At 49.1% G+C, this 23119-nt stretch overlaps 89 non-coding genes across 89 annotated transcripts; all 89 read left to right on the top strand.

Moving 5' to 3' along the window:
- Nucleotides 1–186: 186 nt before the first annotated feature.
- Nucleotides 187–305, top strand: LOC120923605. Its single transcript, XR_005746072.1, has one exon. It is a non-coding gene; the product is annotated as a 5S ribosomal RNA (ribosomal RNA).
- Nucleotides 306–395: 90 nt separating this feature from the next.
- Nucleotides 396–513, top strand: LOC120923630. Its single transcript, XR_005746097.1, has one exon. It is a non-coding gene; the product is annotated as a 5S ribosomal RNA (ribosomal RNA).
- Nucleotides 514–603: 90 nt separating this feature from the next.
- LOC120923619 lies at nt 604–722 on the top strand. The gene has a single exon (XR_005746086.1). It is a non-coding gene; the product is annotated as a 5S ribosomal RNA (ribosomal RNA).
- Nucleotides 723–812: 90 nt separating this feature from the next.
- On the top strand, nt 813–931 carry LOC120923604. The gene has a single exon (XR_005746071.1). It is a non-coding gene; the product is annotated as a 5S ribosomal RNA (ribosomal RNA).
- A 90-nt stretch (nt 932–1021) lies between these two features.
- On the top strand, nt 1022–1140 carry LOC120923623. Its single transcript, XR_005746090.1, has one exon. It is a non-coding gene; the product is annotated as a 5S ribosomal RNA (ribosomal RNA).
- A 90-nt stretch (nt 1141–1230) lies between these two features.
- On the top strand, nt 1231–1349 carry LOC120923603. Its single transcript, XR_005746070.1, has one exon. It is a non-coding gene; the product is annotated as a 5S ribosomal RNA (ribosomal RNA).
- A 90-nt stretch (nt 1350–1439) lies between these two features.
- Nucleotides 1440–1558, top strand: LOC120923602. The gene has a single exon (XR_005746069.1). It is a non-coding gene; the product is annotated as a 5S ribosomal RNA (ribosomal RNA).
- Nucleotides 1559–1648: 90 nt separating this feature from the next.
- On the top strand, nt 1649–1767 carry LOC120923601. Its single transcript, XR_005746068.1, has one exon. It is a non-coding gene; the product is annotated as a 5S ribosomal RNA (ribosomal RNA).
- Nucleotides 1768–1857: 90 nt separating this feature from the next.
- Nucleotides 1858–1976, top strand: LOC120923600. The gene has a single exon (XR_005746067.1). It is a non-coding gene; the product is annotated as a 5S ribosomal RNA (ribosomal RNA).
- A 90-nt stretch (nt 1977–2066) lies between these two features.
- LOC120923599 lies at nt 2067–2185 on the top strand. Its single transcript, XR_005746066.1, has one exon. It is a non-coding gene; the product is annotated as a 5S ribosomal RNA (ribosomal RNA).
- Nucleotides 2186–2275: 90 nt separating this feature from the next.
- Nucleotides 2276–2394, top strand: LOC120923598. Its single transcript, XR_005746065.1, has one exon. It is a non-coding gene; the product is annotated as a 5S ribosomal RNA (ribosomal RNA).
- Nucleotides 2395–2484: 90 nt separating this feature from the next.
- Nucleotides 2485–2603, top strand: LOC120923597. The gene has a single exon (XR_005746064.1). It is a non-coding gene; the product is annotated as a 5S ribosomal RNA (ribosomal RNA).
- Nucleotides 2604–2693: 90 nt separating this feature from the next.
- On the top strand, nt 2694–2812 carry LOC120923577. The gene has a single exon (XR_005746045.1). It is a non-coding gene; the product is annotated as a 5S ribosomal RNA (ribosomal RNA).
- Nucleotides 2813–2902: 90 nt separating this feature from the next.
- LOC120923622 lies at nt 2903–3021 on the top strand. The gene has a single exon (XR_005746089.1). It is a non-coding gene; the product is annotated as a 5S ribosomal RNA (ribosomal RNA).
- A 90-nt stretch (nt 3022–3111) lies between these two features.
- Nucleotides 3112–3230, top strand: LOC120923595. The gene has a single exon (XR_005746063.1). It is a non-coding gene; the product is annotated as a 5S ribosomal RNA (ribosomal RNA).
- A 90-nt stretch (nt 3231–3320) lies between these two features.
- Nucleotides 3321–3439, top strand: LOC120923593. The gene has a single exon (XR_005746061.1). It is a non-coding gene; the product is annotated as a 5S ribosomal RNA (ribosomal RNA).
- A 90-nt stretch (nt 3440–3529) lies between these two features.
- LOC120923614 lies at nt 3530–3648 on the top strand. The gene has a single exon (XR_005746081.1). It is a non-coding gene; the product is annotated as a 5S ribosomal RNA (ribosomal RNA).
- Nucleotides 3649–3738: 90 nt separating this feature from the next.
- On the top strand, nt 3739–3857 carry LOC120923592. Its single transcript, XR_005746060.1, has one exon. It is a non-coding gene; the product is annotated as a 5S ribosomal RNA (ribosomal RNA).
- A 90-nt stretch (nt 3858–3947) lies between these two features.
- On the top strand, nt 3948–4066 carry LOC120923591. Its single transcript, XR_005746059.1, has one exon. It is a non-coding gene; the product is annotated as a 5S ribosomal RNA (ribosomal RNA).
- A 90-nt stretch (nt 4067–4156) lies between these two features.
- On the top strand, nt 4157–4275 carry LOC120923590. Its single transcript, XR_005746058.1, has one exon. It is a non-coding gene; the product is annotated as a 5S ribosomal RNA (ribosomal RNA).
- Nucleotides 4276–4365: 90 nt separating this feature from the next.
- LOC120923589 lies at nt 4366–4484 on the top strand. The gene has a single exon (XR_005746057.1). It is a non-coding gene; the product is annotated as a 5S ribosomal RNA (ribosomal RNA).
- A 90-nt stretch (nt 4485–4574) lies between these two features.
- Nucleotides 4575–4693, top strand: LOC120923588. Its single transcript, XR_005746056.1, has one exon. It is a non-coding gene; the product is annotated as a 5S ribosomal RNA (ribosomal RNA).
- A 90-nt stretch (nt 4694–4783) lies between these two features.
- On the top strand, nt 4784–4902 carry LOC120923587. Its single transcript, XR_005746055.1, has one exon. It is a non-coding gene; the product is annotated as a 5S ribosomal RNA (ribosomal RNA).
- A 90-nt stretch (nt 4903–4992) lies between these two features.
- On the top strand, nt 4993–5111 carry LOC120923586. The gene has a single exon (XR_005746054.1). It is a non-coding gene; the product is annotated as a 5S ribosomal RNA (ribosomal RNA).
- A 90-nt stretch (nt 5112–5201) lies between these two features.
- Nucleotides 5202–5320, top strand: LOC120923615. Its single transcript, XR_005746082.1, has one exon. It is a non-coding gene; the product is annotated as a 5S ribosomal RNA (ribosomal RNA).
- Nucleotides 5321–5410: 90 nt separating this feature from the next.
- LOC120923585 lies at nt 5411–5529 on the top strand. Its single transcript, XR_005746053.1, has one exon. It is a non-coding gene; the product is annotated as a 5S ribosomal RNA (ribosomal RNA).
- Nucleotides 5530–5619: 90 nt separating this feature from the next.
- Nucleotides 5620–5738, top strand: LOC120923625. Its single transcript, XR_005746092.1, has one exon. It is a non-coding gene; the product is annotated as a 5S ribosomal RNA (ribosomal RNA).
- A 90-nt stretch (nt 5739–5828) lies between these two features.
- Nucleotides 5829–5947, top strand: LOC120923584. The gene has a single exon (XR_005746052.1). It is a non-coding gene; the product is annotated as a 5S ribosomal RNA (ribosomal RNA).
- Nucleotides 5948–6037: 90 nt separating this feature from the next.
- LOC120923632 lies at nt 6038–6156 on the top strand. The gene has a single exon (XR_005746099.1). It is a non-coding gene; the product is annotated as a 5S ribosomal RNA (ribosomal RNA).
- Nucleotides 6157–6246: 90 nt separating this feature from the next.
- Nucleotides 6247–6365, top strand: LOC120923582. Its single transcript, XR_005746050.1, has one exon. It is a non-coding gene; the product is annotated as a 5S ribosomal RNA (ribosomal RNA).
- Nucleotides 6366–10869: 4504 nt separating this feature from the next.
- On the top strand, nt 10870–10988 carry LOC120923624. The gene has a single exon (XR_005746091.1). It is a non-coding gene; the product is annotated as a 5S ribosomal RNA (ribosomal RNA).
- A 90-nt stretch (nt 10989–11078) lies between these two features.
- On the top strand, nt 11079–11197 carry LOC120923581. The gene has a single exon (XR_005746049.1). It is a non-coding gene; the product is annotated as a 5S ribosomal RNA (ribosomal RNA).
- Nucleotides 11198–11287: 90 nt separating this feature from the next.
- On the top strand, nt 11288–11406 carry LOC120923621. Its single transcript, XR_005746088.1, has one exon. It is a non-coding gene; the product is annotated as a 5S ribosomal RNA (ribosomal RNA).
- Nucleotides 11407–11496: 90 nt separating this feature from the next.
- Nucleotides 11497–11615, top strand: LOC120923580. Its single transcript, XR_005746048.1, has one exon. It is a non-coding gene; the product is annotated as a 5S ribosomal RNA (ribosomal RNA).
- Nucleotides 11616–11705: 90 nt separating this feature from the next.
- On the top strand, nt 11706–11824 carry LOC120923655. Its single transcript, XR_005746107.1, has one exon. It is a non-coding gene; the product is annotated as a 5S ribosomal RNA (ribosomal RNA).
- Nucleotides 11825–11914: 90 nt separating this feature from the next.
- On the top strand, nt 11915–12033 carry LOC120923579. The gene has a single exon (XR_005746047.1). It is a non-coding gene; the product is annotated as a 5S ribosomal RNA (ribosomal RNA).
- A 90-nt stretch (nt 12034–12123) lies between these two features.
- LOC120923578 lies at nt 12124–12242 on the top strand. The gene has a single exon (XR_005746046.1). It is a non-coding gene; the product is annotated as a 5S ribosomal RNA (ribosomal RNA).
- A 90-nt stretch (nt 12243–12332) lies between these two features.
- On the top strand, nt 12333–12451 carry LOC120923618. Its single transcript, XR_005746085.1, has one exon. It is a non-coding gene; the product is annotated as a 5S ribosomal RNA (ribosomal RNA).
- Nucleotides 12452–12541: 90 nt separating this feature from the next.
- LOC120923695 lies at nt 12542–12660 on the top strand. The gene has a single exon (XR_005746145.1). It is a non-coding gene; the product is annotated as a 5S ribosomal RNA (ribosomal RNA).
- A 90-nt stretch (nt 12661–12750) lies between these two features.
- LOC120923694 lies at nt 12751–12869 on the top strand. The gene has a single exon (XR_005746144.1). It is a non-coding gene; the product is annotated as a 5S ribosomal RNA (ribosomal RNA).
- Nucleotides 12870–12959: 90 nt separating this feature from the next.
- LOC120923693 lies at nt 12960–13078 on the top strand. Its single transcript, XR_005746143.1, has one exon. It is a non-coding gene; the product is annotated as a 5S ribosomal RNA (ribosomal RNA).
- Nucleotides 13079–13168: 90 nt separating this feature from the next.
- LOC120923692 lies at nt 13169–13287 on the top strand. Its single transcript, XR_005746142.1, has one exon. It is a non-coding gene; the product is annotated as a 5S ribosomal RNA (ribosomal RNA).
- A 90-nt stretch (nt 13288–13377) lies between these two features.
- LOC120923691 lies at nt 13378–13496 on the top strand. The gene has a single exon (XR_005746141.1). It is a non-coding gene; the product is annotated as a 5S ribosomal RNA (ribosomal RNA).
- Nucleotides 13497–13586: 90 nt separating this feature from the next.
- Nucleotides 13587–13705, top strand: LOC120923689. Its single transcript, XR_005746139.1, has one exon. It is a non-coding gene; the product is annotated as a 5S ribosomal RNA (ribosomal RNA).
- Nucleotides 13706–13795: 90 nt separating this feature from the next.
- On the top strand, nt 13796–13914 carry LOC120923688. The gene has a single exon (XR_005746138.1). It is a non-coding gene; the product is annotated as a 5S ribosomal RNA (ribosomal RNA).
- A 90-nt stretch (nt 13915–14004) lies between these two features.
- LOC120923687 lies at nt 14005–14123 on the top strand. Its single transcript, XR_005746137.1, has one exon. It is a non-coding gene; the product is annotated as a 5S ribosomal RNA (ribosomal RNA).
- Nucleotides 14124–14213: 90 nt separating this feature from the next.
- LOC120923686 lies at nt 14214–14332 on the top strand. The gene has a single exon (XR_005746136.1). It is a non-coding gene; the product is annotated as a 5S ribosomal RNA (ribosomal RNA).
- A 90-nt stretch (nt 14333–14422) lies between these two features.
- LOC120923685 lies at nt 14423–14541 on the top strand. Its single transcript, XR_005746135.1, has one exon. It is a non-coding gene; the product is annotated as a 5S ribosomal RNA (ribosomal RNA).
- A 90-nt stretch (nt 14542–14631) lies between these two features.
- Nucleotides 14632–14750, top strand: LOC120923684. The gene has a single exon (XR_005746134.1). It is a non-coding gene; the product is annotated as a 5S ribosomal RNA (ribosomal RNA).
- Nucleotides 14751–14840: 90 nt separating this feature from the next.
- On the top strand, nt 14841–14959 carry LOC120923683. The gene has a single exon (XR_005746133.1). It is a non-coding gene; the product is annotated as a 5S ribosomal RNA (ribosomal RNA).
- A 90-nt stretch (nt 14960–15049) lies between these two features.
- Nucleotides 15050–15168, top strand: LOC120923682. The gene has a single exon (XR_005746132.1). It is a non-coding gene; the product is annotated as a 5S ribosomal RNA (ribosomal RNA).
- A 90-nt stretch (nt 15169–15258) lies between these two features.
- LOC120923681 lies at nt 15259–15377 on the top strand. The gene has a single exon (XR_005746131.1). It is a non-coding gene; the product is annotated as a 5S ribosomal RNA (ribosomal RNA).
- A 90-nt stretch (nt 15378–15467) lies between these two features.
- Nucleotides 15468–15586, top strand: LOC120923680. The gene has a single exon (XR_005746130.1). It is a non-coding gene; the product is annotated as a 5S ribosomal RNA (ribosomal RNA).
- A 90-nt stretch (nt 15587–15676) lies between these two features.
- On the top strand, nt 15677–15795 carry LOC120923678. The gene has a single exon (XR_005746128.1). It is a non-coding gene; the product is annotated as a 5S ribosomal RNA (ribosomal RNA).
- A 90-nt stretch (nt 15796–15885) lies between these two features.
- Nucleotides 15886–16004, top strand: LOC120923677. The gene has a single exon (XR_005746127.1). It is a non-coding gene; the product is annotated as a 5S ribosomal RNA (ribosomal RNA).
- Nucleotides 16005–16094: 90 nt separating this feature from the next.
- On the top strand, nt 16095–16213 carry LOC120923676. Its single transcript, XR_005746126.1, has one exon. It is a non-coding gene; the product is annotated as a 5S ribosomal RNA (ribosomal RNA).
- Nucleotides 16214–16303: 90 nt separating this feature from the next.
- Nucleotides 16304–16422, top strand: LOC120923675. Its single transcript, XR_005746125.1, has one exon. It is a non-coding gene; the product is annotated as a 5S ribosomal RNA (ribosomal RNA).
- Nucleotides 16423–16512: 90 nt separating this feature from the next.
- Nucleotides 16513–16631, top strand: LOC120923673. Its single transcript, XR_005746124.1, has one exon. It is a non-coding gene; the product is annotated as a 5S ribosomal RNA (ribosomal RNA).
- A 90-nt stretch (nt 16632–16721) lies between these two features.
- Nucleotides 16722–16840, top strand: LOC120923672. Its single transcript, XR_005746123.1, has one exon. It is a non-coding gene; the product is annotated as a 5S ribosomal RNA (ribosomal RNA).
- Nucleotides 16841–16930: 90 nt separating this feature from the next.
- LOC120923671 lies at nt 16931–17049 on the top strand. Its single transcript, XR_005746122.1, has one exon. It is a non-coding gene; the product is annotated as a 5S ribosomal RNA (ribosomal RNA).
- A 90-nt stretch (nt 17050–17139) lies between these two features.
- LOC120923613 lies at nt 17140–17258 on the top strand. The gene has a single exon (XR_005746080.1). It is a non-coding gene; the product is annotated as a 5S ribosomal RNA (ribosomal RNA).
- A 90-nt stretch (nt 17259–17348) lies between these two features.
- LOC120923670 lies at nt 17349–17467 on the top strand. The gene has a single exon (XR_005746121.1). It is a non-coding gene; the product is annotated as a 5S ribosomal RNA (ribosomal RNA).
- Nucleotides 17468–17557: 90 nt separating this feature from the next.
- LOC120923669 lies at nt 17558–17676 on the top strand. The gene has a single exon (XR_005746120.1). It is a non-coding gene; the product is annotated as a 5S ribosomal RNA (ribosomal RNA).
- Nucleotides 17677–17766: 90 nt separating this feature from the next.
- On the top strand, nt 17767–17885 carry LOC120923668. Its single transcript, XR_005746119.1, has one exon. It is a non-coding gene; the product is annotated as a 5S ribosomal RNA (ribosomal RNA).
- Nucleotides 17886–17975: 90 nt separating this feature from the next.
- Nucleotides 17976–18094, top strand: LOC120923666. The gene has a single exon (XR_005746117.1). It is a non-coding gene; the product is annotated as a 5S ribosomal RNA (ribosomal RNA).
- A 90-nt stretch (nt 18095–18184) lies between these two features.
- Nucleotides 18185–18303, top strand: LOC120923665. Its single transcript, XR_005746116.1, has one exon. It is a non-coding gene; the product is annotated as a 5S ribosomal RNA (ribosomal RNA).
- Nucleotides 18304–18393: 90 nt separating this feature from the next.
- On the top strand, nt 18394–18512 carry LOC120923664. The gene has a single exon (XR_005746115.1). It is a non-coding gene; the product is annotated as a 5S ribosomal RNA (ribosomal RNA).
- A 90-nt stretch (nt 18513–18602) lies between these two features.
- On the top strand, nt 18603–18721 carry LOC120923663. The gene has a single exon (XR_005746114.1). It is a non-coding gene; the product is annotated as a 5S ribosomal RNA (ribosomal RNA).
- A 90-nt stretch (nt 18722–18811) lies between these two features.
- On the top strand, nt 18812–18930 carry LOC120923662. Its single transcript, XR_005746113.1, has one exon. It is a non-coding gene; the product is annotated as a 5S ribosomal RNA (ribosomal RNA).
- A 90-nt stretch (nt 18931–19020) lies between these two features.
- LOC120923661 lies at nt 19021–19139 on the top strand. The gene has a single exon (XR_005746112.1). It is a non-coding gene; the product is annotated as a 5S ribosomal RNA (ribosomal RNA).
- A 90-nt stretch (nt 19140–19229) lies between these two features.
- LOC120923660 lies at nt 19230–19348 on the top strand. Its single transcript, XR_005746111.1, has one exon. It is a non-coding gene; the product is annotated as a 5S ribosomal RNA (ribosomal RNA).
- A 90-nt stretch (nt 19349–19438) lies between these two features.
- LOC120923659 lies at nt 19439–19557 on the top strand. Its single transcript, XR_005746110.1, has one exon. It is a non-coding gene; the product is annotated as a 5S ribosomal RNA (ribosomal RNA).
- Nucleotides 19558–19647: 90 nt separating this feature from the next.
- Nucleotides 19648–19766, top strand: LOC120923657. The gene has a single exon (XR_005746109.1). It is a non-coding gene; the product is annotated as a 5S ribosomal RNA (ribosomal RNA).
- Nucleotides 19767–19856: 90 nt separating this feature from the next.
- LOC120923656 lies at nt 19857–19975 on the top strand. The gene has a single exon (XR_005746108.1). It is a non-coding gene; the product is annotated as a 5S ribosomal RNA (ribosomal RNA).
- Nucleotides 19976–20065: 90 nt separating this feature from the next.
- Nucleotides 20066–20184, top strand: LOC120923654. Its single transcript, XR_005746106.1, has one exon. It is a non-coding gene; the product is annotated as a 5S ribosomal RNA (ribosomal RNA).
- A 90-nt stretch (nt 20185–20274) lies between these two features.
- Nucleotides 20275–20393, top strand: LOC120923612. The gene has a single exon (XR_005746079.1). It is a non-coding gene; the product is annotated as a 5S ribosomal RNA (ribosomal RNA).
- A 90-nt stretch (nt 20394–20483) lies between these two features.
- Nucleotides 20484–20602, top strand: LOC120923653. The gene has a single exon (XR_005746105.1). It is a non-coding gene; the product is annotated as a 5S ribosomal RNA (ribosomal RNA).
- Nucleotides 20603–20692: 90 nt separating this feature from the next.
- On the top strand, nt 20693–20811 carry LOC120923652. Its single transcript, XR_005746104.1, has one exon. It is a non-coding gene; the product is annotated as a 5S ribosomal RNA (ribosomal RNA).
- Nucleotides 20812–20901: 90 nt separating this feature from the next.
- On the top strand, nt 20902–21020 carry LOC120923651. The gene has a single exon (XR_005746103.1). It is a non-coding gene; the product is annotated as a 5S ribosomal RNA (ribosomal RNA).
- A 90-nt stretch (nt 21021–21110) lies between these two features.
- LOC120923639 lies at nt 21111–21229 on the top strand. The gene has a single exon (XR_005746102.1). It is a non-coding gene; the product is annotated as a 5S ribosomal RNA (ribosomal RNA).
- A 90-nt stretch (nt 21230–21319) lies between these two features.
- LOC120923628 lies at nt 21320–21438 on the top strand. The gene has a single exon (XR_005746095.1). It is a non-coding gene; the product is annotated as a 5S ribosomal RNA (ribosomal RNA).
- Nucleotides 21439–21528: 90 nt separating this feature from the next.
- Nucleotides 21529–21647, top strand: LOC120923617. The gene has a single exon (XR_005746084.1). It is a non-coding gene; the product is annotated as a 5S ribosomal RNA (ribosomal RNA).
- A 90-nt stretch (nt 21648–21737) lies between these two features.
- On the top strand, nt 21738–21856 carry LOC120923606. Its single transcript, XR_005746073.1, has one exon. It is a non-coding gene; the product is annotated as a 5S ribosomal RNA (ribosomal RNA).
- A 90-nt stretch (nt 21857–21946) lies between these two features.
- LOC120923594 lies at nt 21947–22065 on the top strand. The gene has a single exon (XR_005746062.1). It is a non-coding gene; the product is annotated as a 5S ribosomal RNA (ribosomal RNA).
- Nucleotides 22066–22155: 90 nt separating this feature from the next.
- On the top strand, nt 22156–22274 carry LOC120923583. The gene has a single exon (XR_005746051.1). It is a non-coding gene; the product is annotated as a 5S ribosomal RNA (ribosomal RNA).
- A 90-nt stretch (nt 22275–22364) lies between these two features.
- Nucleotides 22365–22483, top strand: LOC120923690. Its single transcript, XR_005746140.1, has one exon. It is a non-coding gene; the product is annotated as a 5S ribosomal RNA (ribosomal RNA).
- A 90-nt stretch (nt 22484–22573) lies between these two features.
- LOC120923679 lies at nt 22574–22692 on the top strand. The gene has a single exon (XR_005746129.1). It is a non-coding gene; the product is annotated as a 5S ribosomal RNA (ribosomal RNA).
- Nucleotides 22693–22782: 90 nt separating this feature from the next.
- LOC120923626 lies at nt 22783–22901 on the top strand. The gene has a single exon (XR_005746093.1). It is a non-coding gene; the product is annotated as a 5S ribosomal RNA (ribosomal RNA).
- A 90-nt stretch (nt 22902–22991) lies between these two features.
- Nucleotides 22992–23110, top strand: LOC120923667. The gene has a single exon (XR_005746118.1). It is a non-coding gene; the product is annotated as a 5S ribosomal RNA (ribosomal RNA).
- The last annotated feature ends 9 nt before the right edge of the window (nt 23111–23119 follow it).

Below are 23119 nucleotides of genomic sequence, written 5' to 3'. Positions count from 1 at the left end.
GCGCCCGATCTCGTCTGATCTCGGAGGCTAAGCAGAGGTCGGGCCTGGTTAGTACCTGATGGGAGACACGCCTGGGAATACCAGTGTGGTTAGGCTTTTTTGTTTTGGTGGAGTCTTGAATCTCTTTTTTCCCCCAGTCTTTCTTCCATGCTATCTTCAAGAGAGTTAAGGACAGCCATGGTTATCGCCTACGGCCACATCACCTTGAAAGCGCCCGATCTCGTCTGATCTCGGAGGCTAAGCAGGGTCGGGCCTGGTTAGTACCTGGATGGGAGACCGCCTGGGAATACCAGGTGCTGTAGGCTTTTTTGTTTTGGTGGAGTCTTGAATCTCTTTTTTCCCCCAGTCTTTCTTCCATGCTATCTTCAAGAGAGTTAAGGACAGCCATGGTTATCGCCTACGGCCACATCACCTTGAAAGCGCCCGATCTCGTCTGATCTCGGGGCTAAGCAGGGTCGGGCCTGGTTAGTACCTGGATGGGAGACCGCCTGGGAATACCAGGTGCTGTAGGCTTTTTTGTTTTGGTGGAGTCTTGAATCTCTTTTTTCCCCCAGTCTTTCTTCCATGCTATCTTCAAGAGAGTTAAGGACAGCCATGGTTATCGCCTACGGCCACATCACCTTGAAAGCGCCCGATCTCGTCTGATCTCGGGGGCTAAGCAGGGTCGGGCCTGGTTAGTACCTGGATGGGAGACCGCCTGGGAATACCAGGTGCTGTAGGCTTTTTTGTTTTGGTGGAGTCTTGAATCTCTTTTTTCCCCCAGTCTTTCTTCCATGCTATCTTCAAGAGAGTTAAGGACAGCCATGGTTATCGCCTACGGCCACATCACCTTGAAAGCGCCCGATCTCGTCTGATCTCGGAGGCTAAGCAGGGTCGGGCCTGGTTAGTACCTGGATGGGAGACCGCCTGGGAATACCAGGTGCTGTAGGCTTTTTTGTTTTGGTGGAGTCTTGAATCTCTTTTTTCCCCCAGTCTTTCTTCCATGCTATCTTCAAGAGAGTTAAGGACAGCCATGGTTATCGCCTACGGCCACATCACCTTGAAAGCGCCCGATCTCGTCTGATCTCGGAGGCTATGCAGGGTCGGGCCTGGTTAGTACCTGGATGGGAGACCGCCTGGGAATACCAGGTGCTGTAGGCTTTTTTGTTTTGGTGGAGTCTTGAATCTCTTTTTTCCCCCAGTCTTTCTTCCATGCTATCTTCAAGAGAGTTAAGGACAGCCATGGTTATCGCCTACGGCCACATCACCTTGAAAGCGCCCGATCTCGTCTGATCTCGGAGGCTAAGCAGGGTCGGGCCTGGTTAGTACCTGGATGGGAGACCGCCTGGGAATACCAGGTGCTGTAGGCTTTTTTGTTTTGGTGGAGTCTTGAATCTCTTTTTTCCCCCAGTCTTTCTTCCATGCTATCTTCAAGAGAGTTAAGGACAGCCATGGTTATCGCCTACGGCCACATCACCTTGAAAGCGCCCGATCTCGTCTGATCTCGGAGGCTAAGCAGGGTCGGGCCTGGTTAGTACCTGGATGGGAGACCGCCTGGGAATACCAGGTGCTGTAGGCTTTTTTGTTTTGGTGGAGTCTTGAATCTCTTTTTTCCCCCAGTCTTTCTTCCATGCTATCTTCAAGAGAGTTAAGGACAGCCATGGTTATCGCCTACGGCCACATCACCTTGAAAGCGCCCGATCTCGTCTGATCTCGGAGGCTAAGCAGGGTCGGGCCTGGTTAGTACCTGGATGGGAGACCGCCTGGGAATACCAGGTGCTGTAGGCTTTTTTGTTTTGGTGGAGTCTTGAATCTCTTTTTTCCCCCAGTCTTTCTTCCATGCTATCTTCAAGAGAGTTAAGGACAGCCATGGTTATCGCCTACGGCCACATCACCTTGAAAGCGCCCGATCTCGTCTGATCTCGGAGGCTAAGCAGGGTCGGGCCTGGTTAGTACCTGGATGGGAGACCGCCTGGGAATACCAGGTGCTGTAGGCTTTTTTGTTTTGGTGGAGTCTTGAATCTCTTTTTTCCCCCAGTCTTTCTTCCATGCTATCTTCAAGAGAGTTAAGGACAGCCATGGTTATCGCCTACGGCCACATCACCTTGAAAGCGCCCGATCTCGTCTGATCTCGGAGGCTAAGCAGGGTCGGGCCTGGTTAGTACCTGGATGGGAGACCGCCTGGGAATACCAGGTGCTGTAGGCTTTTTTGTTTTGGTGGAGTCTTGAATCTCTTTTTTCCCCCAGTCTTTCTTCCATGCTATCTTCAAGAGAGTTAAGGACAGCCATGGTTATCGCCTACGGCCACATCACCTTGAAAGCGCCCGATCTCGTCTGATCTCGGAGGCTAAGCAGGGTCGGGCCTGGTTAGTACCTGGATGGGAGACCGCCTGGGAATACCAGGTGCTGTAGGCTTTTTTGTTTTGGTGGAGTCTTGAATCTCTTTTTTCCCCCAGTCTTTCTTCCATGCTATCTTCAAGAGAGTTAAGGACAGCCATGGTTATCGCCTACGGCCACATCACCTTGAAAGCGCCCGATCTCGTCTGATCTCGGAGGCTAAGCAGGGTCGGGCCTGGTTAGTACCTGGATGGGAGACCGCCTGGGAATACCAGGTGCTGTAGGCTTTTTTGTTTTGGTGGAGTCTTGAATCTCTTTTTTCCCCCAGTATTTCTTCCATGCTATCTTCAAGAGAGTTAAGGACAGCCATGGTTATCGCCTACGGCCACATCACCTTGAAAGCACCCGATCTCGTCTGATCTCGGAGGCTAAGCAGGGTCGGGCCTGGTTAGTACCTGGATGGGAGACCGCCTGGGAATACCAGGTGCTGTAGGCTTTTTTGTTTTGGTGGAGTCTTGAATCTCTTTTTTCCCCCAGTCTTTCTTCCATGCTATCTTCAAGAGAGTTAAGGACAGCCATGGTTATCGCCTACGGCCACATCACCTTGAAAGCGCCCGATCTCGTCTGATCTCGGAGGCTAAGCAGGGTCGGGCCTGGTTAGTACCTGGATGGGAGACCGCCTGGGAATACCAGATGCTGTAGGCTTTTTTGTTTTGGTGGAGTCTTGAATCTCTTTTTTCCCCCAGTCTTTCTTCCATGCTATCTTCAAGAGAGTTAAGGACAGCCATGGTTATCGCCTACGGCCACATCACCTTGAAAGCGCCCGATCTCGTCTGATCTCGGAGGCTAAGCAGGGTCGGGCCTGGTTAGTACCTGGATGGGAGACCGCCTGGGAATACCAGGTGCTGTAGGCTTTTTTGTTTTGGTGGAGTCTTGAATCTCTTTTTTCCCCCAGTCTTTCTTCCATGCTATCTTCAAGAGAGTTAAGGACAGCCATGGTTATCGCCTACGGCCACATCACCTTGAAAGCGCCCGATCTCGTCTGATCTCGGAGGCTAAGCAGGGTCGGGCCTGGTTAGTACCTGGATGGGAGACCGCCTGGGAATACCAGGTGCTGTAGGCTTTTTTGTTTTGGTGGAGTCTTGAATCTCTTTTTTCCCCCAGTCTTTCTTCCATGCTATCTTCAAGAGAGTTAAGGACAGCCATGGTTATCGCCTACGGCCACAGCACCTTGAAAGCGCCCGATCTCGTCTGATCTCGGAGGCTAAGCAGGGTCGGGCCTGGTTAGTACCTGGATGGGAGACCGCCTGGGAATACCAGGTGCTGTAGGCTTTTTTGTTTTGGTGGAGTCTTGAATCTCTATTTTCCCCCAGTCTTTCTTCCATGCTATCTTCAAGAGAGTTAAGGACAGCCATGGTTATCGCCTACGGCCACATCACCTTGAAAGCGCCCGATCTCGTCTGATCTCGGAGGCTAAGCAGGGTCGGGCCTGGTTAGTACCTGGATGGGAGACCGCCTGGGAATACCAGGTGCTGTAGGCTTTTTTGTTTTGGTGGAGTCTTGAATCTCTTTTTTCCCCCAGTCTTTCTTCCATGCTATCTTCAAGAGAGTTAAGGACAGCCATGGTTATCGCCTACGGCCACATCACCTTGAAAGCGCCCGATCTCGTCTGATCTCGGAGGCTAAGCAGGGTCGGGCCTGGTTAGTACCTGGATGGGAGACCGCCTGGGAATACCAGGTGCTGTAGGCTTTTTTGTTTTGGTGGAGTCTTGAATCTCTTTTTTCCCCCAGTCTTTCTTCCATGCTATCTTCAAGAGAGTTAAGGACAGCCATGGTTATCGCCTACGGCCACATCACCTTGAAAGCGCCCGATCTCGTCTGATCTCGGAGGCTAAGCAGGGTCGGGCCTGGTTAGTACCTGGATGGGAGACCGCCTGGGAATACCAGGTGCTGTAGGCTTTTTTGTTTTGGTGGAGTCTTGAATCTCTTTTTTCCCCCAGTCTTTCTTCCATGCTATCTTCAAGAGAGTTAAGGACAGCCATGGTTATCGCCTACGGCCACATCACCTTGAAAGCGCCCGATCTCGTCTGATCTCGGAGGCTAAGCAGGGTCGGGCCTGGTTAGTACCTGGATGGGAGACCGCCTGGGAATACCAGGTGCTGTAGGCTTTTTTGTTTTGGTGGAGTCTTGAATCTCTTTTTTCCCCCAGTCTTTCTTCCATGCTATCTTCAAGAGAGTTAAGGACAGCCATGGTTATCGCCTACGGCCACATCACCTTGAAAGCGCCCGATCTCGTCTGATCTCGGAGGCTAAGCAGGGTCGGGCCTGGTTAGTACCTGGATGGGAGACCGCCTGGGAATACCAGGTGCTGTAGGCTTTTTTGTTTTGGTGGAGTCTTGAATCTCTTTTTTCCCCCAGTCTTTCTTCCATGCTATCTTCAAGAGAGTTAAGGACAGCCATGGTTATCGCCTACGGCCACATCACCTTGAAAGCGCCCGATCTCGTCTGATCTCGGAGGCTAAGCAGGGTCGGGCCTGGTTAGTACCTGGATGGGAGACCGCCTGGGAATACCAGGTGCTGTAGGCTTTTTTGTTTTGGTGGAGTCTTGAATCTCTTTTTTCCCCCAGTCTTTCTTCCATGCTATCTTCAAGAGAGTTAAGGACAGCCATGGTTATCGCCTACGGCCACATCACCTTGAAAGCGCCCGATCTCGTCTGATCTCGGAGGCTAAGCAGGGTCGGGCCTGGTTAGTACCTGGATGGGAGACCGCCTGGGAATACCAGGTGCTGTAGGCTTTTTTGTTTTGGTGGAGTCTTGAATCTCTTTTTTCCCCCAGTCTTTCTTCCATGCTATCTTCAAGAGAGTTAAGGACAGCCATGGTTATCGCCTACGGCCACATCACCTTGAAAGCGCCCGATCTCGTCTGATCTCGGAGGCTAAGCAGGGGCGGGCCTGGTTAGTACCTGGATGGGAGACCGCCTGGGAATACCAGGTGCTGTAGGCTTTTTTGTTTTGGTGGAGTCTTGAATCTCTTTTTTCCCCCAGTCTTTCTTCCATGCTATCTTCAAGAGAGTTAAGGACAGCCATGGTTATCGCCTACGGCCACATCACCTTGAAAGCGCCCGATCTCGTCTGATCTCGGAGGCTAAGCAGGGTCGGGCCTGGTTAGTACCTGGATGGGAGACCGCCTGGGAATACCAGGTGCTGTAGGCTTTTTTGTTTTGGTGGAGTCTTGAATCTCTTTTTTCCCCCAGTCTTTCTTCCATGCTATCTTCAAGAGAGTTAAGGACAGCCATGGTTATCGCCTACGGCCACATCACCTTGAAAGCGCCCAATCTCGTCTGATCTCGGAGGCTAAGCAGGGTCGGGCCTGGTTAGTACCTGGATGGGAGACCGCCTGGGAATACCAGGTGCTGTAGGCTTTTTTGTTTTGGTGGAGTCTTGAATCTCTTTTTTCCCCCAGTCTTTCTTCCATGCTATCTTCAAGAGAGTTAAGGACAGCCATGGTTATCGCCTACGGCCACATCACCTTGAAAGCGCCCGATCTCGTCTGATCTCGGAGGCTAAGCAGGGTCGGGCCTGGTTAGTACCTGGATGGGAGACCGCCTGGGAATACCAGGTGCTGTAGGCTTTTTTGTTTTGGTGGAGTCTTGAATCTCTTTTTTCCCCCAGTCTTTCTTCCATGCTATCTTCAAGAGAGTTAAGGACAGCCATGGTTATCGCCTACGGCCACATCACCTTGAAAGCGTCCAATCTCGTCTGATCTCGGAGGCTAAGCAGGGTCGGGCCTGGTTAGTACCTGGATGGGAGACCGCCTGGGAATACCAGGTGCTGTAGGCTTTTTTGTTTTGGTGGAGTCTTGAATCTCTTTTTTCCCCCAGTCTTTCTTCCATGCTATCTTCAAGAGAGTTAAGGACAGCCATGGTTATCGCCTACGGCCACATCACCTTGAAAGCGCCCGATCTCGTCTGATCTCGGAGGCTAAGCAGGGTCGGGCCTGGTTAGTACCTGGATGGGAGACCGCCTGGGAATACCAGGTGCTGTAGGCTTTTTTGAAACCTGTTTCTGAAGTGGGTGATCTTGACACCACTTTTAGAAAGTTTGGCCATTTAATGGAAAAGAAGGTTAGCGTATGGTGGGATGTAACCACCCATGAACAATACATTAAAGAGGGTATTGTACCCCGGAGACTTAGATGGGATGTACCAATAAATGATGGTCTCCTTGACCCAGATTCAATAGAAGAATGGTATAAGTTTTTTAATGAAAAAGGGATTGAAGTATTGCAATTTTTAATCAAACGGAAACAAAGAAAAATTGCTACGATCAATAAACAAATTGCTGATTGCAAGGTGTTTTTAGATGGTCATAAGGATAGCCCTTCATTTATAACGCTCACTGCCCAATTAAATAAAGTATTGGAGCAAAAGGATCTTGAGATTAAACAGCGCAAAAAAAGAAAATACCTTAGGGATACTAATGATTATCAACAGCACCAAACCTTCAAATGGCAAATCAACCTTAAGGATGGAAATAGGGGTTCAGTTTCGTCCTCCCCAGAGAGGGAGGTACGGATAATATCCCCCAGGAGAGAGATGAGATATAGATCTCCTGAACCCACTGGCAATAATGGAGGTGATTATGGCAGATCTTATAGGGATAATCCAAATGGTTATTATCCGAATAACCAAGCAAGATCATCAAGAAGTGACCATAATGAACCCAGGACCCCCAAACCCTGGTGGGGGAATAAGAATAATCAAAAACCAAGGTCCAAATCTCCCAAAAAACCTTTTTGGAAAAATAAGAACAACCAAAAACAGCCAAAACCTCCACAAAATCGACCTGATCAGCAGGGGGGGTATCAATATGGATACCAACAGGATTACCAATACCATACTCAAGAGGTTAGGGATATTAGGGATAATTATCCCCAGCAACAACCTAGAGTACCGCCCCAACAACATCATCAAGGGAGCTCAACTCCCAGGGACTATCATCAGTATGAGAATAGAAGAAGTCCCATCCCAATGCATAATAGATATGAGCCATTGGGCAATCTCAGAGAGGAAAATGATTCACGTTCTTTTTTAGAGTATCGCCGGAGCGACAGAACTCCTCCACGATACGAACAGATGACACATACGCGAAGCCCCAACGAAAGAGAGGATGCAGAGGCGGACACAAGGTCCAAAAGAAGAAGGGTATAGTAGGGGAAGGCATCTATAATATTAGTGGTATCGAACTAACACGTTCAGAACTTCTAACTTTGGATAAAGGACTCAAGTTTGCTCCAAAACGTAATTTAAGCAAATTCGATGTCTATGTGGACATACAAAAATATACCAGGAAGCTAAACATCAAAAAATACATGATGAATCAACCCATCAAAGGGGTACAGGATCAAACCCTTTTGGGGAGAGTCCAGCATAGCCAATTGAGGAATAAGTCTCTTTTTAATCCTCAGGTTCACAATAATGAACACGTCGAAGTTTTCAATAAGTTGGTACTTAGAGACCTGGAGAAACTTAAAACTAAAAAAGTTCCTGATTCCAAAAGTATACATAAAGGAATCAAGGAACTTGAGGAAAATAAACAGGTCATTATCAGACCTGCGGACAAAGGAGGAGCTATAGTGGTACTTTCAAAAGATTACTATTATGAAGAATTGGAAGGTCAACTAGAAGATTCAAACACGTATATTAAACTTAGGGGAAACCCTACCTGTGAATACAAGGATGAATTAATCGATCTGATACAAAGAGGAAGGGACAAAGGAGTACTACATAAAAGAGAACAAAAGTACCTTGTCCCAGATAACTGTAGGGTACCCATAATATATACAATCCCCAAGATCCATAAGGACCCACTCAGACCCCCAGGTAGACCCATTATTAATGGGATCCAATCTATAAATTCCAGATTGGGACAGTATGTAGATAAATTCATCCAACCGTTAGTCCCACAAACAAGGGCCTACCTAAGGGACACGAAACATCTGATTCAGATTTTGGACACTGTGAAAGTCGATAGATCGGAGAATTATCTACTAGCAACTGCCGATGTGTCCTCGCTCTACACGGTTATTAACCATATAGAGGCGATTCAAGCATCAAAATGGGCACTAACCAAATTTGGGTCACTTGTGTCTAAGCAAAATAGGTTTGTGTTAAGATGTTTGGCATTCGGCCTACAACACAACTATTTTTGGCACAGACAGAAGTACTATCGGCAATTGAATGGCATTGGCATGGGGGCCAAATACGCACCTAGTGTTGCCAATGTCTTCATGGCAGAGTGGGAGGAAACAGCTATCTACGAGGACCTACCGGATCAATTAATACTCTACAAGAGATTTATTGATGATTGTATTCTTATATGGAGGGGTGATACTGAATCTTTAATCCAATTTTTTAACAAATTAAATTTAAACCAGAAAAATATTGTACTTACATATACTATCGATGAAAAAACTATACAATTTCTGGATTTAGAAATTACACTTGAAGCAGATTTGATTACCACAAAAACGTATTTCAAACCGGTCGAACGGAATAGCTATATACCGGTTGATAGCTGCCACCATGACCCATGGCTAATAAACATCCCGAAAGGCCAATTGGTTAGAATCCGCAGGAATTGTACCGATTCACAGACTTTTTTGGAGCAAGCTAAAATGATTGGGGAAAAGTTTGTGAACAAAGGATACGACGACAGTTTCATACAGACACAAATCCAAAATGTGTTAGAAATACCCAGAGAGACATTAATAGAAGATAGGATAAAAAATAAAGCTATGGATGATCAAGTACCAATTATTTTAAATTATAACGTACAACATAAACAACTGGAAACCATCTTCAAAAGGCATTGGTCTATATTACAGGCTGATAAACAACTACAATGTATACTGCCTAGTATGCCCAGAATAATATATAGACGTGCCCCTTCTCTGAGGGACTTGGTGGCAAAGAATATACCTGATCCTCCCACCAAATCCAATACTCTAACCTTCTTCCAAGGAAAAGGTTTCTTTCCTTGTAAAAGGTGCTTTGCTTGCAAAAAGACCAATTTCAATGGACATAAATGCTCCAGTTTTGTGTCCAATGTCACACAAAAAGAATACCAAATTAAAGATCTAATAACATGTAGAACGGAGGGAGTAGTGTATGCTTTACAATGCTCATGCTCCCTTCAATATATTGGCCGCACAAAAAGGCCCTTGTGGAAACGTCTTAGGGAGCATGTGCAAAATATTGAAAAGGGCTTCCCTAAACATAATGTGTCACGACACTTTGACCTGTGCCACCATAGGGATCCCAAAGAATTAAAATTCTGGGCTATCGCTAAATATAACCCACATTGGAGGGGGAGCCACATGGTACGGACATTGAGTCAAACTGAATCAAAATGGATTCATGAGATGAGATCATTGTCGCCCAATGGGTTAAATATTGAATTTGACCTCAATTGTTTCATCTCTGACTATTAAGTATGTACTAGTTTTTTAACGTGATGATTCTTTATATATATATTTTTATATATTGGTTATTTTTACATATATTCCTCCTTTTACAAAATATTTTAATTCTAGAATATTTTATTTTAAATGGTATGTTGTTATTTATAATAGTATATATTAATGTACTTTATAGATATTTTATATTGTAATTATATCTGCTCATTGATTGATGTAGTGCAGCATGTGCTGGAGTTTGTAAGTGCTGTATTTACTGTGGCCACTAGAGGCTGCTATGCATATAAGCATATCCTCAGTTTAATAACGCCACTAAGATGTTCTTGGATTTTTAAATGTTTTTAATTACTATAGTAATTATTATTCTTTGTATTAAATTGCCTACATGCACTATGTTAATGAACAGTGTATGATCCTTCGTTTATGCTTGCAATGATGTAAGATGTCTAACACTCCCTCACTACCAATCCCGTCTCTGCCTGATTCCTATGCTGACTATAAATAATACCAGCGTAGAGCGGACAGGGAGTGACCCATGACTAAGTCAAGTGACTATTGACGTAACGCGTGGGGGAGGAGTTACGAGCGGGACGGATCTAGGATTCGATCTAGGATTCGAATGAGGAGAGGAAACATCATATGAGCTGAGCGGCTTAATGAAGGATCGGTGTATTGTTGCTATATGCGGCTTTTAATCGGTGGATTCGTGAGTGTGCCATTGTTAGAGACCATTTATCCTCTTTGTATTGTTTTACACTCAGCTGCGCTATGAGAGTATCTCTCTTTTGTTTTCCATGAGCTGTGGTTAATGTGGAAGAGGCGTATCTACTTGTGAAGCAGGAGCACGTTGTTTGAGATCACATCACACCTTCCTTCAATCATCACACTGATCTGGGTGTTGTTTCATTGAAAACCACTGGTGTATATTTATGCAATTGGACTTTACTTGTATCGTTTTTGCCTATTAATTTGACACTTGATAGTTTCTTTTTTAATCACTTATCAGCACGATTTGCATTTTCTAAAGTTAATATTCAGCGCGAATTAACATATATATAAGGACAGCCATGGTTATCGCCTACGGCCACATCACCTTGAAAGCGCCCAATCTCGTCTGATCTCGGAGGCTAAGCAGGGTCGGGCCTGGTTAGTACCTGGATGGGAGACCGCCTGGGAATACCAGGTGCTGTAGGCTTTTTTGTTTTGGTGGAGTCTTGAATCTCTTTTTTCCCCCAGTCTTTCTTCCATGCTATCTTCAAGAGAGTTAAGGACAGCCATGGTTATCGCCTACGGCCACATCACCTTGAAAGCGCCCGATCTCGTCTGATCTCGGAGGCTAAGCAGGGTCGGGCCTGGTTAGTACCTGGATGGGAGACCGCCTGGGAATACCAGGTGCTGTAGGCTTTTTTGTTTTGGTGGAGTCTTGAATCTCTTTTTTCCCCCAGTCTTTCTTCCATGCTATCTTCAAGAGAGTTAAGGACAGCCATGGTTATCGCCTATTGCCACATCACCTTGAAAGCGCCCGATCTCGTCTGATCTCGGAGGCTAAGCAGGGTCGGGCCTGGTTAGTACCTGGATGGGAGACCGCCTGGGAATACCAGGTGCTGTAGGCTTTTTTGTTTTGGTGGAGTCTTGAATCTCTTTTTTCCCCCAGTCTTTCTTCCATGCTATCTTCAAGAGAGTTAAGGACAGCCATGGTTATCGCCTACGGCCACATCACCTTGAAAGCGCCCGATCTCGTCTGATCTCGGAGGCTAAGCAGGGTCGGGCCTGGTTAGTACCTGGATGGGAGACCGCCTGGGAATACCAGGTGCTGTAGGCTTTTTTGTTTTGGTGGAGTCTTGAATCTCTTTTTTCCCCCAGTCTTTCTTCCATGCTATCTTCAAGAGAGTTAAGGACAGCCATGGTTATCGCCTACGGCCACATCACCTTGAAAGCGCCCGATCTCGTCTGATCTCGGAGGCTAAGCAAGGTCGGGCCTGGTTAGTACCTGGATGGGAGACCGCCTGGGAATACCAGGTGCTGTAGGCTTTTTTGTTTTGGTGGAGTCTTGAATCTCTTTTTTCCCCCAGTCTTTCTTCCATGCTATCTTCAAGAGAGTTAAGGACAGCCATGGTTATCGCCTACGGCCACATCACCTTGAAAGCGCCCGATCTCGTCTGATCTCGGAGGCTAAGCAGGGTCGGGCCTGGTTAGTACCTGGATGGGAGACCGCCTGGGAATACCAGGTGCTGTAGGCTTTTTTGTTTTGGTGGAGTCTTGAATCTCTTTTTTCCCCCAGTCTTTCTTCCATGCTATCTTCAAGAGAGTTAAGGACAGCCATGGTTATCGCCTACGGCCACATCACCTTGAAAGCGCCCGATCTCGTCTGATCTCGGAGGCTAAGCAGGGTCGGGCCTGGTTAGTACCTGGATGGGAGACCGCCTGGGAATACCAGGTGCTGTAGGCTTTTTTGTTTTGGTGGAGTCTTGAATCTCTTTTTTCCCCCAGTCTTTCTTCCATGCTATCTTCAAGAGAGTTAAGGACAGCCATGGTTATCACCTACGGCCACATCACCTTGAAAGCGCCCGATCTCGTCTGATCTCGGAGGCTAAGCAGGGTCGGGCCTGGTTAGTACCTGGATGGGAGACCGCCTGGGAATACCAGGTGCTGTAGGCTTTTTTGTTTTGGTGGAGTCTTGAATCTCTTTTTTCCCCCAGTCTTTCTTCCATGCTATCTTCAAGAGAGTTAAGGACAGCCATGGTTATCGCCTACGGCCACATCACCTTGAAAGCGCCCGATCTCGTCTGATCTCGGAGGCTAAGCAGGGTCGGGCCTGGTTAGTACCTGGATGGGAGACCGCCTGGGAATACCAGGTGCTGTAGGCTTTTTTGTTTTGGTGGAGTCTTGAATCTCTTTTTTCCCCCAGTCTTTCTTCCATGCTATCTTCAAGAGAGTTAAGGACAGCCATGGTTATCGCCTACGGCCACATCACCTTGAAAGCGCCCGATCTCGTCTGATCTCGGAGGCTAAGCAGGGTCGGGCCTGGTTAGTACCTGGATGGGAGACCGCCTGGGAATACCAGGTGCTGTAGGCTTTTTTGTTTTGGTGGAGTCTTGAATCTCTTTTTTCCCCCAGTCTTTCTTCCATGCTATCTTCAAGAGAGTTAAGGACAGCCATGGTTATCGCCTACGGCCACATCACCTTGAAAGCGCCCGATCTCGTCTGATCTCGGAGGCTAAGCAGGGTCGGGCCTGGTTAGTACCTGGATGGGAGACCGCCTGGGAATACCAGGTGCTGTAGGCTTTTTTGTTTTGGTGGAGTCTTGAATCTCTTTTTTCCCCCAGTCTTTCTTCCATGCTATCTTCAAGAGAGTTAAGGACAGCCATGGTTATCGCCTACGGCCACATCACCTTGAAAGCGCCCGATCTCGTCTGATCTCGGAGGCTAAGCAGGGTCGGGCCTGGTTAGTACCTGGATGGGAGACCGCCTGGGAATACCAGGTGCTGTAGGCTTTTTTGTTTTGGTGGAGTCTTGAATCTCTTTTTTCCCCCAGTCTTTCTTCCATGCTATCTTCAAGAGAGTTAAGGACAGCCATGGTTATCGCCTACGGCCACATCACCTTGAAAGCGCCCGATCTCGTCTGATCTCGGAGGCTAAGCAGGGTCGGGCCTGGTTAGTACCTGGATGGGAGACCGCCTGGGAATACCAGGTGCTGTAGGCTTTTTTGTTTTGGTGGAGTCTTGAATCTCTTTTTTCCCCCAGTCTTTCTTCCATGCTATCTTCAAGAGAGTTAAGGACAGCCATGGTTATCGCCTACGGCCACATCACCTTGAAAGCGCCCGATCTCGTCTGATCTCGGAGGCTAAGCAGGGTCGGGCCTGGTTAGTACCTGGATGGGAGACCGCCTGGGAATACCAGGTGCTGTAGGCTTTTTTGTTTTGGTGGAGTCTTGAATCTCTTTTTTCCCCCAGTCTTTCTTCCATGCTATCTTCAAGAGAGTTAAGGACAGCCATGGTTATCGCCTACGGCCACATCACCTTGAAAGCGCCCGATCTCGTCTGATCTCGGAGGCTAAGCAGGGTCGGGCCTGGTTAGTACCTGGATGGGAGACCGCCTGGGAATACCAGGTGCTGTAGGCTTTTTTGTTTTGGTGGAGTCTTGAATCTCTTTTTTCCCCCAGTCTTTCTTCCATGCTATCTTCAAGAGAGTTAAGGACAGCCATGGTTATCGCCTACGGCCACATCACCTTGAAAGCGCCCGATCTCGTCTGATCTCGGAGGCTAAGCAGGGTCGGGCCTGGTTAGTACCTGGATGGGAGACCGCCTGGGAATACCAGGTGCTGTAGGCTTTTTTGTTTTGGTGGAGTCTTGAATCTCTTTTTTCCCCCAGTCTTTCTTCCATGCTATCTTCAAGAGAGTTAAGGACAGCCATGGTTATCGCCTACGGCCACATCACCTTGAAAGCGCCCGATCTCGTCTGATCTCGGAGGCTAAGCAGGGTCGGGCCTGGTTAGTACCTGGATGGGAGACCGCCTGGGAATACCAGGTGCTGTAGGCTTTTTTGTTTTGGTGGAGTCTTGAATCTCTTTTTTCCCCCAGTCTTTCTTCCATGCTATCTTCAAGAGAGTTAAGGACAGCCATGGTTATCGCCTACGGCCACATCACCTTGAAAGCGCCCGATCTCGTCTGATCTCGGAGGCTAAGCAGGGTCGGGCCTGGTTAGTACCTGGATGGGAGACCGCCTGGGAATACCAGGTGCTGTAGGCTTTTTTGTTTTGGTGGAGTCTTGAATCTCTTTTTTCCCCCAGTCTTTCTTCCATGCTATCTTCAAGAGAGTTAAGGACAGCCATGGTTATCGCCTACGGCCACATCACCTTGAAAGCGCCCGATCTCGTCTGATCTCGGAGGCTAAGCAGGGTCGGGCCTGGTTAGTACCTGGATGGGAGACCGCCTGGGAATACCAGGTGCTGTAGGCTTTTTTGTTTTGGTGGAGTCTTGAATCTCTTTTTTCCCCCAGTCTTTCTTCCATGCTATCTTCAAGAGAGTTAAGGACAGCCATGGTTATCGCCTACGGCCACATCACCTTGAAAGCGCCCGATCTCGTCTGATCTCGGAGGCTAAGCAGGGTCGGGCCTGGTTAGTACCTGGATGGGAGACCGCCTGGGAATACCAGGTGCTGTAGGCTTTTTTGTTTTGGTGGAGTCTTGAATCTCTTTTTTCCCCCAGTCTTTCTTCCATGCTATCTTCAAGAGAGTTAAGGACAGCCATGGTTATCGCCTACGGCCACATCACCTTGAAAGCGCCCGATCTCGTCTGATCTCGGAGGCTAAGCAGGGTCGGGCCTGGTTAGTACCTGGATGGGAGACCGCCTGGGAATACCAGGTGCTGTAGGCTTTTTTGTTTTGGTGGAGTCTTGAATCTCTTTTTTCCCCCAGTCTTTCTTCCATGCTATCTTCAAGAGAGTTAAGGACAGCCATGGTTATCGCCTACGGCCACATCACCTTGAAAGCGCCCGATCTCGTCTGATCTCGGAGGCTAAGCAGGGTCGGGCCTGGTTAGTACCTGGATGGGAGACCGCCTGGGAATACCAGGTGCTGTAGGCTTTTTTGTTTTGGTGGAGTCTTGAATCTCTTTTTTCCCCCAGTCTTTCTTCCATGCTATCTTCAAGAGAGTTAAGGACAGCCATGGTTATCGCCTACGGCCACATCACCTTGAAAGCGCCCGATCTCGTCTGATCTCGGAGGCTAAGCAGGGTCGGGCCTGGTTAGTACCTGGATGGGAGACCGCCTGGGAATACCAGGTGCTGTAGGCTTTTTTGTTTTGGTGGAGTCTTGAATCTCTTTTTTCCCCCAGTCTTTCTTCCATGCTATCTTCAAGAGAGTTAAGGACAGCCATGGTTATCGCCTACGGCCACATCACCTTGAAAGCGCCCGATCTCGTCTGATCTCGGAGGCTAAGCAGGGTCGGGCCTGGTTAGTACCTGGATGGGAGACCGCCTGGGAATACCAGGTGCTGTAGGCTTTTTTGTTTTGGTGGAGTCTTGAATCTCTTTTTTCCCCCAGTCTTTCTTCCATGCTATCTTCAAGAGAGTTAAGGACAGCCATGGTTATCGCCTACGGCCACATCACCTTGAAAGCGCCCGATCTCGTCTGATCTCGGAGGCTAAGCAGGGTCGGGCCTGGTTAGTACCTGGATGGGAGACCGCCTGGGAATACCAGGTGCTGTAGGCTTTTTTGTTTTGGTGGAGTCTTGAATCTCTTTTTTCCCCCAGTCTTTCTTCCATGCTATCTTCAAGAGAGTTAAGGACAGCCATGGTTATCGCCTACGGCCACATCACCTTGAAAGCGCCCGATCTCGTCTGATCTCGGAGGCTAAGCAGGGTCGGGCCTGGTTAGTACCTGGATGGGAGACCGCCTGGGAATACCAGGTGCTGTAGGCTTTTTTGTTTTGGTGGAGTCTTGAATCTCTTTTTTCCCCCAGTCTTTCTTCCATGCTATCTTCAAGAGAGTTAAGGACAGCCATGGTTATCGCCTACGGCCACATCACCTTGAAAGCGCCCGATCTCGTCTGATCTCGGAGGCTAAGCAGGGTCGGGCCTGGTTAGTACCTGGATGGGAGACCGCCTGGGAATACCAGGTGCTGTAGGCTTTTTTGTTTTGGTGGAGTCTTGAATCTCTTTTTTCCCCCAGTCTTTCTTCCATGCTATCTTCAAGAGAGTTAAGGACAGCCATGGTTATCGCCTACGGCCACATCACCTTGAAAGCGCCCGATCTCGTCTGATCTCGGAGGCTAAGCAGGGTCGGGCCTGGTTAGTACCTGGATGGGAGACCGCCTGGGAATACCAGGTGCTGTAGGCTTTTTTGTTTTGGTGGAGTCTTGAATCTCTTTTTTCCCCCAGTCTTTCTTCCATGCTATCTTCAAGAGAGTTAAGGACAGCCATGGTTATCGCCTACGGCCACATCACCTTGAAAGCGCCCGATCTCGTCTGATCTCGGAGGCTAAGCAGGGTCGGGCCTGGTTAGTACCTGGATGGGAGACCGCCTGGGAATACCAGGTGCTGTAGGCTTTTTTGTTTTGGTGGAGTCTTGAATCTCTTTTTTCCCCCAGTCTTTCTTCCATGCTATCTTCAAGAGAGTTAAGGACAGCCATGGTTATCGCCTACGGCCACATCACCTTGAAAGCGCCCGATCTCGTCTGATCTCGGAGGCTAAGCAGGGTCGGGCCTGGTTAGTACCTGGATGGGAGACCGCCTGGGAATACCAGGTGCTGTAGGCTTTTTTGTTTTGGTGGAGTCTTGAATCTCTTTTTTCCCCCAGTCTTTCTTCCATGCTATCTTCAAGAGAGTTAAGGACAGCCATGGTTATCGCCTACGGCCACATCACCTTGAAGGCGCCCGATCTCGTCTGATCTCGGAGGCTAAGCAGGGTCGGGCCTGGTTAGTACCTGGATGGGAGACCGCCTGGGAATACCAGGTGCTGTAGGCTTTTTTGTTTTGGTGGAGTCTTGAATCTCTTTTTTCCCCCAGTCTTTCTTCCATGCTATCTTCAAGAGAGTTAAGGACAGCCATGGTTATCGCCTACGGCCACATCACCTTGAAAGCGCCCGATCTCGTCTGATCTCGGAGGCTAAGCAGGGTCGGGCCTGGTTAGTACCTGGATGGGAGACCGCCTGGGAATACCAGGTGCTGTAGGCTTTTTTGTTTTGGTGGAGTCTTGAATCTCTTTTTTCCCCCAGTCTTTCTTCCATGCTATCTTCAAGAGAGTTAAGGACAGCCATGGTTATCGCCTACGGCCACATCACCTTGAAAGCGCCCGATCTCGTCTGATCTCGGAGGCTAAGCAGGGTCGGGCCTGGTTAGTACCTGGATGGGAGACCGCCTGGGAATACCAGGTGCTGTAGGCTTTTTTGTTTTGGTGGAGTCTTGAATCTCTTTTTTCCCCCAGTCTTTCTTCCATGCTATCTTCAAGAGAGTTAAGGACAGCCATGGTTATCGCCTACGGCCACATCACCTTGAAAGCGCCCGATCTCGTCTGATCTCGGAGGCTAAGCAGGGTCGGGCCTGGTTAGTACCTGGATGGGAGACCGCCTGGGAATACCAGGTGCTGTAGGCTTTTTTGTTTTGGTGGAGTCTTGAATCTCTTTTTTCCCCCAGTCTTTCTTCCATGCTATCTTCAAGAGAGTTAAGGACAGCCATGGTTATCGCCTACGGCCACATCACCTTGAAAGCGCCCGATCTCGTCTGATCTCGGAGGCTAAGCAGGGTCGGGCCTGGTTAGTACCTGGATGGGAGACCGCCTGGGAATACCAGGTGCTGTAGGCTTTTTTGTTTTGGTGGAGTCTTGAATCTCTTTTTTCCCCCAGTCTTTCTTCCATGCTATCTTCAAGAGAGTTAAGGACAGCCATGGTTATCGCCTACGGCCACATCACCTTGAAAGCGCCCGATCTCGTCTGATCTCGGAGGCTAAGCAGGGTCGGGCCTGGTTAGTACCTGGATGGGAGACCGCCTGGGAATACCAGGTGCTGTAGGCTTTTTTGTTTTGGTGGAGTCTTGAATCTCTTTTTTCCCCCAGTCTTTCTTCCATGCTATCTTCAAGAGAGTTAAGGACAGCCATGGTTATCGCCTACGGCCACATCACCTTGAAAGCGCCCGATCTCGTCTGATCTCGGAGGCTAAGCAGGGTCGGGCCTGGTTAGTACCTGGATGGGAGACCGCCTGGGAATACCAGGTGCTGTAGGCTTTTTTGTTTTGGTGGAGTCTTGAATCTCTTTTTTCCCCCAGTCTTTCTTCCATGCTATCTTCAAGAGAGTTAAGGACAGCCATGGTTATCGCCTACGGCCACATCACCTTGAAAGCGCCCGATCTCGTCTGATCTCGGAGGCTAAGCAGGGTCGGGCCTGGTTAGTACCTGGATGGGAGACCGCCTGGGAATACCAGGTGCTGTAGGCTTTTTTGTTTTGGTGGAGTCTTGAATCTCTTTTTTCCCCCAGTCTTTCTTCCATGCTATCTTCAAGAGAGTTAAGGACAGCCATGGTTATCGCCTACGGCCACATCACCTTGAAAGCGCCCGATCTCGTCTGATCTCGGAGGCTAAGCAGGGTCGGGCCTGGTTAGTACCTGGATGGGAGACCGCCTGGGAATACCAGGTGCTGTAGGCTTTTTTGTTTTGGTGGAGTCTTGAATCTCTTTTTTCCCCCAGTCTTTCTTCCATGCTATCTTCAAGAGAGTTAAGGACAGCCATGGTTATCGCCTACGGCCACATCACCTTGAAAGCGCCCGATCTCGTCTGATCTCGGAGGCTAAGCAGGGTCGGGCCTGGTTAGTACCTGGATGGGAGACCGCCTGGGAATACCAGGTGCTGTAGGCTTTTTTGTTTTGGTGGAGTCTTGAATCTCTTTTTTCCCCCAGTCTTTCTTCCATGCTATCTTCAAGAGAGTTAAGGACAGCCATGGTTATCGCCTACGGCCACATCACCTTGAAAGCGCCCGATCTCGTCTGATCTCGGAGGCTAAGCAGGGTCGGGCCTGGTTAGTACCTGGATGGGAGACCGCCTGGGAATACCAGGTGCTGTAGGCTTTTTTGTTTTGGTGGAGTCTTGAATCTCTTTTTTCCCCCAGTCTTTCTTCCATGCTATCTTCAAGAGAGTTAAGGACAGCCATGGTTATCGCCTACGGCCACATCACCTTGAAAGCGCCCGATCTCGTCTGATCTCGGAGGCTAAGCAGGGTCGGGCCTGGTTAGTACCTGGATGGGAGACCGCCTGGGAATACCAGGTGCTGTAGGCTTTTTTGTTTTGGTGGAGTCTTGAATCTCTTTTTTCCCCCAGTCTTTCTTCCATGCTATCTTCAAGAGAGTTAAGGACAGCCATGGTTATCGCCTACGGCCACATCACCTTGAAAGCGCCCGATCTCGTCTGATCTCGGAGGCTAAGCAGGGTCGGGCCTGGTTAGTACCTGGATGGGAGACCGCCTGGGAATACCAGGTGCTGTAGGCTTTTTTGTTTTGGTGGAGTCTTGAATCTCTTTTTTCCCCCAGTCTTTCTTCCATGCTATCTTCAAGAGAGTTAAGGACAGCCATGGTTATCGCCTACGGCCACATCACCTTGAAAGCGCCCGATCTCGTCTGATCTCGGAGGCTAAGCAGGGTCGGGCCTGGTTAGTACCTGGATGGGAGACCGCCTGGGAATACCAGGTGCTGTAGGCTTTTTTGTTTTGGTGGAGTCTTGAATCTCTTTTTTCCCCCAGTCTTTCTTCCATGCTATCTTCAAGAGAGTTAAGGACAGCCATGGTTATCGCCTACGGCCACATCACCTTGAAAGCGCCCGATCTCGTCTGATCTCGGAGGCTAAGCAGGGTCGGGCCTGGTTAGTACCTGGATGGGAGACCGCCTGGGAATACCAGGTGCTGTAGGCTTTTTTGTTTTGGTGGAGTCTTGAATCTCTTTTTTCCCCCAGTCTTTCTTCCATGCTATCTTCAAGAGAGTTAAGGACAGCCATGGTTATCGCCTACGGCCACATCACCTTGAAAGCGCCCGATCTCGTCTGATCTCGGAGGCTAAGCAGGGTCGGGCCTGGTTAGTACCTGGATGGGCGACCGCCTGGGAATACCAGGTGCTGTAGGCTTTTTTGTTTTGGTGGAGTCTTGAATCTCTTTTTTCCCCCAGTCTTTCTTCCATGCTATCTTCAAGAGAGTTAAGGACAGCCATGGTTATCGCCTACGGCCACATCACCTTGAAAGCGCCCGATCTCGTCTGATCTCGGAGGCTAAGCAGGGTCGGGCCTGGTTAGTACCTGGATGGGAGACCGCCTGGGAATACCAGGTGCTGTAGGCTTTTTTGTTTTGGTGGAGTCTTGAATCTCTTTTTTCCCCCAGTCTTTCTTCCATGCTATCTTCAAGAGAGTTAAGGACAGCCATGGTTATCGCCTACGGCCACATCACCTTGAAAGCGCCCGATCTCGTCTGATCTCGGAGGCTAAGCAGGGTCGGGCCTGGTTAGTACCTGGATGGGAGACCGCCTGGGAATACCAGGTGCTGTAGGCTTTTTTGTTTTGGTGGAGTCTTGAATCTCTTTTTTCCCCCAGTCTTTCTTCCATGCTATCTTCAAGAGAGTTAAGGACAGCCATGGTTATCGCCTACGGCCACATCACCTTGAAAGCGCCCGATCTCGTCTGATCTCGGAGGCTAAGCAGGGTCGGGCCTGGTTAGTACCTGGATGGGAGACCGCCTGGGAATACCAGGTGCTGTAGGCTTTTTTGTTTTGGTGGAGTCTTGAATCTCTTTTTTCCCCCAGTCTTTCTTCCATGCTATCTTCAAGAGAGTTAAGGACAGCCATGGTTATCGCCTACGGCCACATCACCTTGAAAGCGCCCGATCTCGTCTGATCTCGGAGGCTAAGCAGGGTCGGGCCTGGTTAGTACCTGGATGGGAGACCGCCTGGGAATACCAGGTGCTGTAGGCTTTTTTGTTTTGGTGGAGTCTTGAATCTCTTTTTTCCCCCAGTCTTTCTTCCATGCTATCTTCAAGAGAGTTAAGGACAGCCATGGTTATCGCCTACGGCCACATCACCTTGAAAGCGCCCGATCTCGTCTGATCTCGGAGGCTAAGCAGGGTCGGGCCTGGTTAGTACCTGGATGGGAGACCGCCTGGGAATACCAGGTGCTGTAGGCTTTTTTGTTTTGGTGGAGTCTTGAATCTCTTTTTTCCCCCAGTCTTTCTTCCATGCTATCTTCAAGAGAGTTAAGGACAGCCATGGTTATCGCCTACGGCCACATCACCTTGAAAGCGCCCGATCTCGTCTGATCTCGGAGGCTAAGCAGGGTCGGGCCTGGTTAGTACCTGGATGGGAGACCGCCTGGGAATACCAGGTGCTGTAGGCTTTTTTGTTTTGGTGGAGTCTTGAATCTCTTTTTTCCCCCAGTCTTTCTTCCATGCTATCTTCAAGAGAGTTAAGGACAGCCATGGTTATCGCCTACGGCCACATCACCTTGAAAGCGCCCGATCTCGTCTGATCTCGGAGGCTAAGCAGGGTCGGGCCTGGTTAGTACCTGGATGGGAGACCGCCTGGGAATACCAGGTGCTGTAGGCTTTTTTGTTTTGGTGGAGTCTTGAATCTCTTTTTTCCCCCAGTCTTTCTTCCATGCTATCTTCAAGAGAGTTAAGGACAGCCATGGTTATCGCCTACGGCCACATCACCTTGAAAGCGCCCGATCTCGTCTGATCTCGGAGGCTAAGCAGGGTCGGGCCTGGTTAGTACCTGGATGGGAGACCGCCTGGGAATACCAGGTGCTGTAGGCTTTTTTGTTTTGGTGGAGTCTTGAATCTCTTTTTTCCCCCAGTCTTTCTTCCATGCTATCTTCAAGAGAGTTAAGGACAGCCATGGTTATCGCCTACGGCCACATCACCTTGAAAGCGCCCGATCTCGTCTGATCTCGGAGGCTAAGCAGGGTCGGGCCTGGTTAGTACCTGGATGGGAGACCGCCTGGGAATACCAGGTGCTGTAGGCTTTTTTGTTTTGGTGGAGTCTTGAATCTCTTTTTTCCCCCAGTCTTTCTTCCATGCTATCTTCAAGAGAGTTAAGGACAGCCATGGTTATCGCCTACGGCCACATCACCTTGAAAGCGCCCGATCTCGTCTGATCTCGGAGGCTAAGCAGGGTCGGGCCTGGTTAGTACCTGGATGGGAGACCGCCTGGGAATACCAGGTGCTGTAGGCTTTTTTGTTTTGGTGGAGTCTTGAATCTCTTTTTTCCCCCAGTCTTTCTTCCATGCTATCTTCAAGAGAGTTAAGGACAGCCATGGTTATCGCCTACGGCCACATCACCTTGAAAGCGCCCGATCTCGTCTGATCTCGGAGGCTAAGCAGGGTCGGGCCTGGTTAGTACCTGGATGGGAGACCGCCTGGGAATACCAGGTGCTGTAGGCTTTTTTGTTTTGGTGGAGTCTTGAATCTCTTTTTTCCCCCAGTCTTTCTTCCATGCTATCTTCAAGAGAGTTAAGGACAGCCATGGTTATCGCCTACGGCCACATCACCTTGAAAGCGCCCGATCTCGTCTGATCTCGGAGGCTAAGCAGGGTCGGGCCTGGTTAGTACCTGGATGGGAGACCGCCTGGGAATACCAGCTGCTGTAGGCTTTTTTGTTTTGGTGGAGTCTTGAATCTCTTTTTTCCCCCAGTCTTTCTTCCATGCTATCTTCAAGAGAGTTAAGGACAGCCATGGTTATCGCCTACGGCCACATCACCTTGAAAGCGCCCGATCTCGTCTGATCTCGGAGGCTAAGCAGGGTCGGGCCTGGTTAGTACCTGGATGGGAGACCGCCTGGGAATACCAGGTGCTGTAGGCTTTTTTGTTT

The sequence above is a fragment of the Rana temporaria genome, unplaced genomic scaffold (assembly GCF_905171775.1).
Source record: "Rana temporaria unplaced genomic scaffold, aRanTem1.1, whole genome shotgun sequence".
Taxonomy (NCBI): Eukaryota; Metazoa; Chordata; class Amphibia; order Anura; family Ranidae; genus Rana; species Rana temporaria.
Note: the sequence above shows the minus strand (reverse complement) of the source record. Positions and strands in the feature narration are given on the sequence as shown.